Below are 10,465 nucleotides of genomic sequence, written 5' to 3'. Positions count from 1 at the left end.
TGCCAGCTTTATGTTGAGTTATTCACGCAGCCTGTGCTGAGCTTTGCTGGAGGACAGAAGGTGATGGCAGTCTCCTTTGAGAGTGAAACCAATTCCCTTTTGGTGAGAAGACACGTAAGAGGCGGGGGGGGGGGTGAGGGGGTGGGTGCAGGTCTCAGGTGTCTTCACTTTGGGATTTCCACCTTGGAAGACTTTTCACCAGAGGTAGAGTCTCAGCACTTGCTGAAGAATGGGACGTGTCAGGTCCCTTTGGTGGCTTTCCTGAGCTGGAGTCCATGCCCTGCATCAGACTGCTGTTGCCTTCAGCCATGTCAGAGGTTAACGCCTTGAGGATCAGCACCTGTAGATCCAGCGTCGCTCATCTTTAAGGTACTTCACCAGAGTCCCTAACACAGAGAAAGCCAAAATCATATGCCACTTTGATAAACCTAGACTTAAAGGCAAACCTGAGTTTGGCTTTTTGCCTCAGGTTCTGGGTTTCCCGGTAACACTGGCGAACCCTCGTCACCACAAAAACCAAAGCATGATGCAAGAAAACACGTTTCCAAGGAAACCCGAAACACTGAGGGGTACACATGCCCATTTTGTTCTTTGGGGAAGGAAAAAATCCTTTTACTTTTGTATGTTTCTGTGGCTGTGAATAATATCCTTGTTTCACTTACACTTGCTTTGTCCGCAAAAAAAAAAATAATTACAGAAAACAGATGAGAAAATTTTATTAAAATACCCACAAAAGTAGTAAAAGGGAGAGGTGGGAGGGAAAAGCACCGTAACGAAATCTGCCCTGAGTTTGAATTATCAAAAAAATAACTAAAAGGTGGGTAGAATTTTGTGGAGCGTGTGTGTGTGTGTGTGTTCATGTGTGTCTGGATTTAAAAAAAAATACATTGAATGGAATGTGTGGAGGTAGGATCAGCTGAGCTGGGTGATGAGGCCTGAACACAGCGGGAGGTGAGTACTGGGGTGTTTCTCTTAATCTCGTTGGTTTTTAGCTGAAGTTGATTGTGAGAAGTGCTAGTGAGAAACTAGAGTTTCTGCCTTCCTAGATAGGAGAAATAAATCTAATCCTGCCGGCTTCTAGAGCTGGAGGAGTATCCTGGGGAAAAATGGGCCTGAGCAGGAGGGACAGTCCTGACCCAAAGTCCGAGACTCATACCTGGCTCAAGATTTAACGTGTTGATTCAATCAAGTTCAAAATAGTTCTTGTAGAAATTTTGAATTTCTTATTGGGAGACTTTGACTCAGATTCTGAGAATAATACCAGTTCTGCTGGAAAGAGCTAAATGCATCGTGGTGTTATTCATGTGACACCAGGGACTTAGACAATTAAGCCTGGCTTCAGGTTTAGCTTAATTTGTGTGGATTTGGTTGAGAAGGAATTAGATACCTTAAGGAAAATATGCATTCACTGAACTCTCCTGCTGAACTGGCAATTGATGGCCTAAGAGAAACTCTCTGGGGAGTTAGTAAGAAAACAAAAAGGAGTCCTAGCTACAAAAACACGCGTCCATTCCTGTCTGCCTACCAAAAGGTGGGGAAGTGCATGCAGCTGAACAAGAGCTCGGTAAATTAAATGACAAAGATGTTCCTAGGGACGTCCATCAATTTCTGTTAGTAGTAACTTTGTGTCTTCCTTAACTTGCATTAAGATCTCTCTCTATCTTTACTGGTCAGCCCATGCAAGATGGTGCAAGGTTACCTACTTTTCCCAGTTTGATCATGTGTTTATTTTTCATTTGATTGGTCTTTGCTTTGTGTAGTAGAGGTCCGGCCCCACCATTCAAAGAGGTTTCTTTACAGTTGTGACATTCCTGTGTCAGCTTTCTGATAAGAGAAAATTCACCAGCAATAGTATGCATGGAAGTTAGTTTTAAGCAAATAGTAGAGAGTATTCATGGGAAATGAATGTCAGATTTGTAATTATGACTAGAAATAATGTTCCTGACAGTTACATCCATCCAAGCAGGGAATAGAAATGTACTATTTAATTTACATGTATGACCCAAAGAGCTGACACTGAAAAGAACGATAGTTATTGCTCTAAAAATACTGAATACTGCTTATGAGCAACCTACAGCCTGAGATGCAGTCTGCATTCAATGGTGGGATTTGTTCATGGCCGGGAGTAGTGAATGTGCTAACACAAAGTGAAATTAATTCGATAAATTGCTTTCCTATGAGATAAGTATCCAGCTCTAGTGACCAGAAGCCAAAGAAGCTGCAATTAGATCTCAGATCTCGTGGGTAACTAGCAACACGTTAGCCAAATCTTGACCTGTATTTGTGGGACTGTTAGGGATCAAATCAATTGCTCTCATGTATCTTCGACGATGCCTTGGGATGGTCAGCCCCCCGTATTACTGGGCTTCAGCAAGGGGGGCAACACCACAAACCTTAAGCAAGACATTGGGCGCCAAGAGAACATTAAATCACTGCTGTCCGGTTCAGACCCAAGCAATGGGAGACGGCCACGGAGTTAGAGAGGCATTGTCCAACGTGAGCTAGCATTTCCACCGTGGCTGGGAGCGGTGAAGCTGGAATGTAGAAAACCAGCGTAGGGAGCTGGAAGGAAGTTTGGCATAGATATGCTGTCAGTGTATGGAACTTACCTTGGGAGTACCTGGTGGTGCAACGTGGCACCAGGCTATGATGGCACATCGACGCAACCATCTGCCGTCATGTTGCAACATGGCTAGGTAAAATTTTGTGATGGAATGAAGCCAAAATGTGAAGAATAAATTTCCTTGTCCTTCAGGGTAGGGGAAAATGAAGCTATCTGGGCAGCTCAGACAGCATTTTGGGCTCAAAGTTTATGTCAGAGAGAAAAAGGAAAAAAACAAACCAAACAACTCAACCAAATGCGGCCTGGACCGTGCTACACTCTGCTGTTGATGCTGGAAAACAAACGTCTGCCACAGACAGGGCACATGCTCTGCTTTCACTGCTCAGTCCCATAGGCCCTTCCGCAGGTAAGGGGTCAGCCTGAAACACCCAGATTCAGAACCAAATCCCACAGGTTTGTTTTAGGGTATTTGTTCTGCAGGCAATAGAAAATGTGGAGGCATCTGGGAAACTTCTGTCTGGATAAGAGAAAGTAGTTCATACCACCCCAGAGAGGCCACCCCAGTCCTACAGTGGTGTTAATGGGCTTCTGAGGAAATTAAGTCCAAGTCTTCTACTTGGTCAGAAAAAGCTGTTTAACAAGACAATGAGTAGAACGGAGGGTAATTAATAGAGGAGAATTAGGCAGGGCCCAGAGAATCCTTTCACCCATAAAACTACATTCACTAAATTGCATGATCAGTAGGTATTGTTATAGAGTTTAATGATAAAAGGGACCTTCCTACTTTGAAATATAAGTAATCATTCTCCAACTGTATGAGAATGAAGCTCATCTTCCCCTGTAGAAGAAGGAGTTAGGGAGCAATCCATAAGATTGCCCAGCTCAGCTAACGCAGAGAAGGTCCTACCAAAGCATCGTAGATACTTGTTGCAATTAAACTGGGGACTGCATGAAAGCTGGAGCTTCCAAATAACCCAGAGAAAAAAAAAGAAAAACCAGATGCCAGGTGTCCCAAAGGCAATGCACGGCAAAAAGCGACAGGTAGAGCAGAATCTACCTGCTTCTTCCCTTCAAATGCAGAAGACTTCTGGGATCAGTTACTTCAAGTCACATGAGAGAATGCACTGGGAGCTTACTAAGAAATGTGCTTTTTTTAAGTTATTCTAATTTAGACTTAACCAGCCGATGTGGCAGAAAGCAAAGGACGTCAGCAAGTCTTATTAATATGCTGATGCTACAGCTTCAGAAGTGTACAGAATGCCCATTTGGATCAGGGCTAAGAGCACAGCATGGAGTTGCCATGGAAACGTGGGGAGGCCATTAATTAGCTATCACATGAAATCATCAGGAAGAATCTGGACCTCAGCAGCTTTGCCCTCCTCAGAGGCAAAGGGCACAGGCCCAGTGACCCCTCCACAGCTCCAACCACCACCATCCTGGAGCTGAAATGTCTTCTTGGAGGCATGGGCGGTGCGTGGCCAAGTTAGGGGAAGGGGGCGACAAGGGCAGAAGGCAGGGAAGTAAATAAAGGATGGAGACAATTTCCACACTTATTTCCCTCTTCCCAGGAAGCTTGTTTGCTTTTGCATAAAAGAACCCAAGAGATCTGCTGCTTTTTGAGCCAGTGGGACTCATGCCAGCGACCTCAAAGAAATCAACGCTGGCCACAAGGCCCTGGCAAACTCAATTAATGGAGTTAGCATCTCTGTGACTGAGCTGCACCTGGGATGAGTGAATGCCAATGCTCTCTGGAGCTGTCCTGCTCCCCAGAGCCATTGCTGACCACACTAAGCCAGGAATCCCTTTCTCCAAAGGGAAACATGGGCAAGTAAGGGAGGCTTATTGGCCACTTGCCCAGCCTCCCTCCAGAGCCAGAATCCACCTCCAGCCCAGGCTGCGTGCGTATGTTCCTGTGACAGCTGTGACGGACTTCAGCTGCCACGTACAGGATGTTCTTTTTAGCCCACTTGCTAAAACACCACTCAGGAGGACATTTGGCAGATGGCATCTCCTGCACCAGGGTGTAGCAAGATCCTCAGCCTGGCTGCTCATTTTCCAGTGCTGGAGGAGAAATGCTGAGTGGCAATCCAGACTGTGTGCTCCTGCCTCCAGCTAAAGGGCCTTCCTTGACGAGTCTACCCAGGTGCTTGTTGAAAGGAAAACATGGCCCAAGGACTAGGTTTCTTATCTGAAGAAGAGGAGGTTGGCCAGTGGTGTGTGTCAGGGGAGAGGCAGAAAGGATATAGATGAGATAAGGCATAAGGAGGTCACGAGGGAGATATTTCCATGTTCTTTCTATCCTGGAAAGTTTGAAATTGCACATTAGACATGCTGGACCCAGTCAGATTATAGACCTTCTTGTCCAAGATACTTTTTCTAATCCACATTTCAATTAACACCCCTTCATATTTTCTTTGTGACTTCTTCCAGTAATCTTTTTTTTCCATAATCTAAAACTACCTTCTCTTAACGTCATCAGGATTATTCTTCTTCTGTAAATGAAATAACGATGGAAAACAGCGAGTACTAATAGCTCTATAAAAACCTTGTTGGAAATTTCAGTCCTTCCTCCTGAATTTTCAACTGACAAAAGACGGGTGCTTGGTACAAATAGGACTTTCCTTTTGTGTAGCAAGAAAAAAACACACAAACAAACGGTACCGGTCTATAACCCTTGCAAAACAAACCTTCCCAAATACAGGACTGTCCATGTGAATCCTGACCACAAGAAAAGAGGCGAGCAGCGGTACTCCCCAGCCTACTGACTCTGCGGCTGCTCGGATAAACACGAACAGATACCACCGGACACTGTGGTGAGACTGGGTCTCCCAAGGGGAGTATCTTCCCGGTCTGAGCTAGATTACGTTTTGCAGGACACGTGAGGTGGGATGTAGCTAGCTAAACATCTTAATGGCTTTTAGGGTTATTAAAGACATCTACAGGAACAGCCCCAGGTCCACTATTTTGTGTCCGCGTCCTTATTGTTTATCTGTACAGCAGCGCAATCACTGCGTGGTTCCTGTTGGCCTCCAGTACTCGCTTTTCAGACAAGAAGCAAATTTGACCTTGCGTAGAGACCTCGAAAAAACAAGCCATGGGTCCCTCCCCAGGAGAACTGCAAAAGGTATTGCTAGAAAAAATAATCACGGCAGTAGAACCTGTGGAGGAGCGAGATCTGCTTAGGTGACCCTGAACAGATATAGGCAGGCACAAAAGAAATTGCATTACTGACCTCACGGCTCAGGGAGGACTCCCTTCTCTCCCCAAACCCACCTTGTATCTCATCATCTCCTCTTTTCAGTTTTGGCTCAGTAACGAACAAAACCAGCCTGTTAGATATTATACATAACACACATCATGTAAGTGCAGCTTAAAATAATATTTTAATGCCACAGAAAAAGTCAACCAAATTGAACCAACCAAAGAAGCAAAATGGAACGGGAAAAGCAAGCAGACTTGTTCTGTTTATTAGGGATGCTTTTGCCAGTGATAAATTGCTGTGAGATGCCTTAGTTTTCAACAACATAACAGCTTCCGGTAGAAAATGTCTAACTAACTGACTTATTTTGACTGAAATTTAGGTCTAAAATTCTAAGAAAAGGTTAAAATTCTAAGAAAAGGTCTAAAAAAGAGAAATTTAAAGTCTAGATTTTCCAATTGAAACGCGTGGGATAGATAGTAGTTTTTGAGTATCTGAGCTGGCCCTGTTTTTTAATAGTCAGTCACGTTGTCGAGAACATCGATGTGTCTAAACAGGAAAAAGAAATTCAACTGGGATGGTTTTCCAAGGCGCTCACAGATCTCCTTGAACAGGGTGTGCCGAGGGGAGCTGAAGGTCAAGAGTTCTCAAAGCCGCTGCCAGGAAGAGGATAGAGCGCCTGGATTATGATGCTGCTAAATTCAAGTGAGGAAGCCAGGAGAGTTCATGTGACATCGGGAAGAGAGAAACACAACTTATACCTTTTGTATTTCTACGTATGGGTATGTATTTAGTTAAGTTTTGATACATTTATATTAGATATCTTTTAACTCCTTAATAGATATCTATCAATCTATATTCTGAAGTCTTGATTGCAAGCCAGGTCTCGTCGTGTTTGGTCCTGGGCATACACAGAACTGATAGAAGCTTGTCACTCCCATGGACATGAGCAGTTTAGGGCTGGCCTGACTTTTACAGGTGGGAAAGGGAAGCCCAAGACGGTCGGAGACTGGCTTGCTATGGCAAAACCTGCACCGAACCGGGACCAGAGTCTGTCTCAAGTCTCGGTCTTAAGACTGACCATTCTATGAAGAGGAGGAGAGATGACAGGGCAGGAAGGGTTATTCCAGGTGTGCTTTTATTCCCACCGGCAGTCCCTGGTGTCTGAGTGTCCCACTCTTACATGCATTGATAGGGACTTTGAGAAAGACGTATAATGATGTGCTACCACAATGTGGATTTTCTTTCAGACTTGTGACATCCCAAATGCTTAGGTCAAGCCCGAAAGAACTGCCTTTGCCTGGTTTTGGTGCAGAGAAGCCCGTAAAAGAAATTTTCTAAAGATGAAGCAATTCTTATTTCAGTCTGTTTTCTGGGGCAGGCTTCTTGACAGCGTGCAGCATCTTCCTGAGTTGGGCTGTGGTGTAATTTAGGACTGAATCTTGTTCTGCAATGTGATGACAGGATCATATTATACAAATGTCACGCATCTAACTACTGAGATCTGGTTTTCAAACTTCCCTAAGACATTTAGACTCAGGGTTCTGTTAAGATTCATTCCAGGATGAGAAAGCAAAACCTGGATATTGGCTGGACTGGATTTAGGCACTAATTCTGATCTTTTTGTGTTTTTACAAGCTACTCCATGGAGGGAGTTCACTCCTGATACATGGGAACTATCTCCATAATTTCAGTCTCTCTTGATATGAAAATCTAATCGTGTTCATTGCTCAAAATCAACTCTGGTTGAAGACTAATGCAAAAAGGCTCAGCCTAAGCTAGCAGCTTGTTCAGGGAATGTAGATAAGAAACCCTCGCGGGCTGCTTTGAAAGTCAATAGACTTGGGTTTAGAAGGATTAGCGAAGGGCTCAGTCCTGCAAGGTGCTGAGCACGGTGGATCGCAATACTGTGTCTGCATGTGTGCGGGCAGGTGCATGAAAGTCAAAGGGACTATTCAAAACCATATGAGTTAAGATCACGTCCATATATTTTTCTGGCTCGACTTGAGAGTTCTCAATAACTGGTAATGCGTGTTGGGCTCTGGGGGAATCCCAGATCTCAGGACTGTCAAGGCCCAGGAGTCCTAAGATCAAAACCCAACTTTTTAGCCTGAGTTCCTTTTTTACTCTCAGTGGCTGGGTTGGGTTCGGTAAGCCTAGGCAGCTGCGATGGAGCACATGCGGAGCCTTTTAGACCCAGATGAACACTTACATTGCCCTCTGGAGCAGCCAGTGAAGTGCACAACGTGTGTCCACATGCACACCAATTGCATCACTGCTTAATGAGAATTAATATCCCTGATGAAGCACTGGGGGACCTCAGTCATGCACCAAGACCCCAGAGGAGCTGGCATTTTACTGAGACATAGTAAAAAGGAGATCTGGTTTCAAATAGCTTCTCAGAAGAGCACTAATTAAGAGGAAGATGCATGTGGCACCCGCTGAAGTTCCCAGGGGGTTTTCAAGGGTCAGTCCCATGAAGGTGGACCAGTCCTTCATCTGTTTTTTTAGGGTGGTTTTTTGCTGCCCTCTCTTCCCAGGAAATGTTGAACAGGAGCCATTGCTTTTTCAGCCTGGAGAAGAGAAGGGTCTGGGGAGGCCTAATGGTGGCCTTTCAATACCTAAAGGGGGCCTACAGGAAAGATGGGGACAAACTCTTTAGCAGAGCCTTTTGCGACAGGACAAGGGGTGATGATTTTAAACTAAAAGAGGGTAGATTTAGACTAGATACGAGGAAGAAATTTTTTACAATGAAGATAGTGCAACACTGCCCCAGGCTGCCCAGAGAGGTGGGAGATGCCCCATCCCTGGAAACATTCACGGTCAGGTTGGACTGGGCTCTGAGCAACCTGATCTATTTGAAGATGCCCCAGTTCATTGCAGGGGGTTTGGACTAGATGACCTTTAAAGGTTCCTTCCCACCCAAACTACTCTATGATTCTATGATTCTTTTGCCACTCTGCATATATTCCCACTCATAAAGTGTTTTTTTATCTCTCCGATATTCTTTATAAGGTGAACACCATTTCCTTCAGGTCAGCATTACTTGCGCATTTATTATAGGATCCACTTAATGAAAATAAAGACCAGCAAATTTAGAACAAGAAATGGTATAAAAGCCAACTAGATGACATGGGCATGAGAAACTCATACTCCAAAAAGTATTTGTTTAAAACAAGGAAGACGCTAGAAATAGATGTTGAACGAGTTCCCTGTGGTCACATAGTTAGTCAGTGGCAGAAACAAAGGAAGAAAGAAAACGGGCTTCTTACAGCACTGTTTGGGTCATACCCAGCTCATTTCAGTGGTCTTCAAAGTCTGTACCTACAAAGCAAGAGTCAACAGGGAAATTTAGGGTTTCCTGCTGGTGTGAAGGAAGCTAAGGAGCCAAAACCACGTCTAACGTGTGCCTACTTTATTCACCGGTTGTAGAATAGCTGTAGTTTCTCTGAAATATCAGGGATTGGCCAGAGGCATGGTATTAAACTCCAGGGTACCCAGTTGTTCTAATGAACCTGGCATATCCTACCTTTCTGCACTCTCCTATAAAACAATAATGCCATTTCTCCCATCGTTATGCATCACACATCAATCTGGCTGTTCATTAACAGCTCTGACCTGAATCTGTCACTTTACAACAAACTCCTGCAGGATTCCAGGTTTACTGCCATATAACTCCTTTATTATACATAGAAGGCTGTAATAAGCTGATTAAAAAACCTGCTTTTTTTTTTTTTTGAAGACTTAATATATACTTTCCTGACATCAGATAAGTACAAAATAAACCTGAAGCTTCACCCAAAATGCATTATGCAAAGAAATCTGTCACTATAAAAAGCCTAAACCACGCAGGGCTCCCTGTACCAACTCCTCTCTGCACCGCCTTGGCTGCATAAGAGGGAGTCCTGTTGCGGCAACTGTTAATTCTTTAAAAGTCTTGAGTCAAACCATCCTTTCTATGATTCAGCTGGTGTGAGACACCTTTCCCCCCTGGAAATGCAGCTTTCTGGAACAATGTTTTCATTCTGAGAAGGAAAGTTATGAAGTTAAATGGAAAGTGCCATTCTCAAAGTTTAGAGTGAAAGGCAGCATCCCATCATATTCCAGCTCAGGAATCTCAGGACAGCCTTCTTGAAGGGAAACTGGTAAATGATTGAAAGAGGCAAGGGCTTCTCTCCCGGATTTCATGCCAGATGAGACAGAACTGGCCAAATGCTAAAATGGAAATGAAGTGTTTCAATAATTTCCCATTAAAAATGTCAACAAAAATTATATTTTGCTGAATTCACATTTCTGTAAGAGAAAACTGTTCAGCTGGGGGGAAAAAAAATTGGTCAGCTCTATCAGCAGAGCTAGTTATGGGAAGTCAAGTTCATCACATCTGGGCTAATGGGGTGTGAAAACTTGGCCTCACTGAGTACACGTAGACCTTTCTTACTGCTCCTGAGAGGCCCCGGAGGAAGGAGTGATCCCTGATTACACTGTCTCCTGCCTGCACGGCTGTAATGCGAGGACTCAGACGGGGCTGGGCTGTGAGAAGCCCGTGGGTTTGCTCCATGTGACGCAGCTCCCACCCTGATCTTCAGGCCAGTCTGCGAAAGCTGGCGTCTCTCCCACTTACCGCGGCTCCCTCCATAGAGGGAATCAGCCGTGACGGCAAGGCATCACGCAGCACCCAGGTTGTCTCTTGCCCTTGTGTGGCT

The sequence above is a fragment of the Larus michahellis genome, chromosome 15, assembly GCF_964199755.1.
Source record: "Larus michahellis chromosome 15, bLarMic1.1, whole genome shotgun sequence".
Taxonomy (NCBI): Eukaryota; Metazoa; Chordata; class Aves; order Charadriiformes; family Laridae; genus Larus; species Larus michahellis.
Note: the sequence above shows the minus strand (reverse complement) of the source record.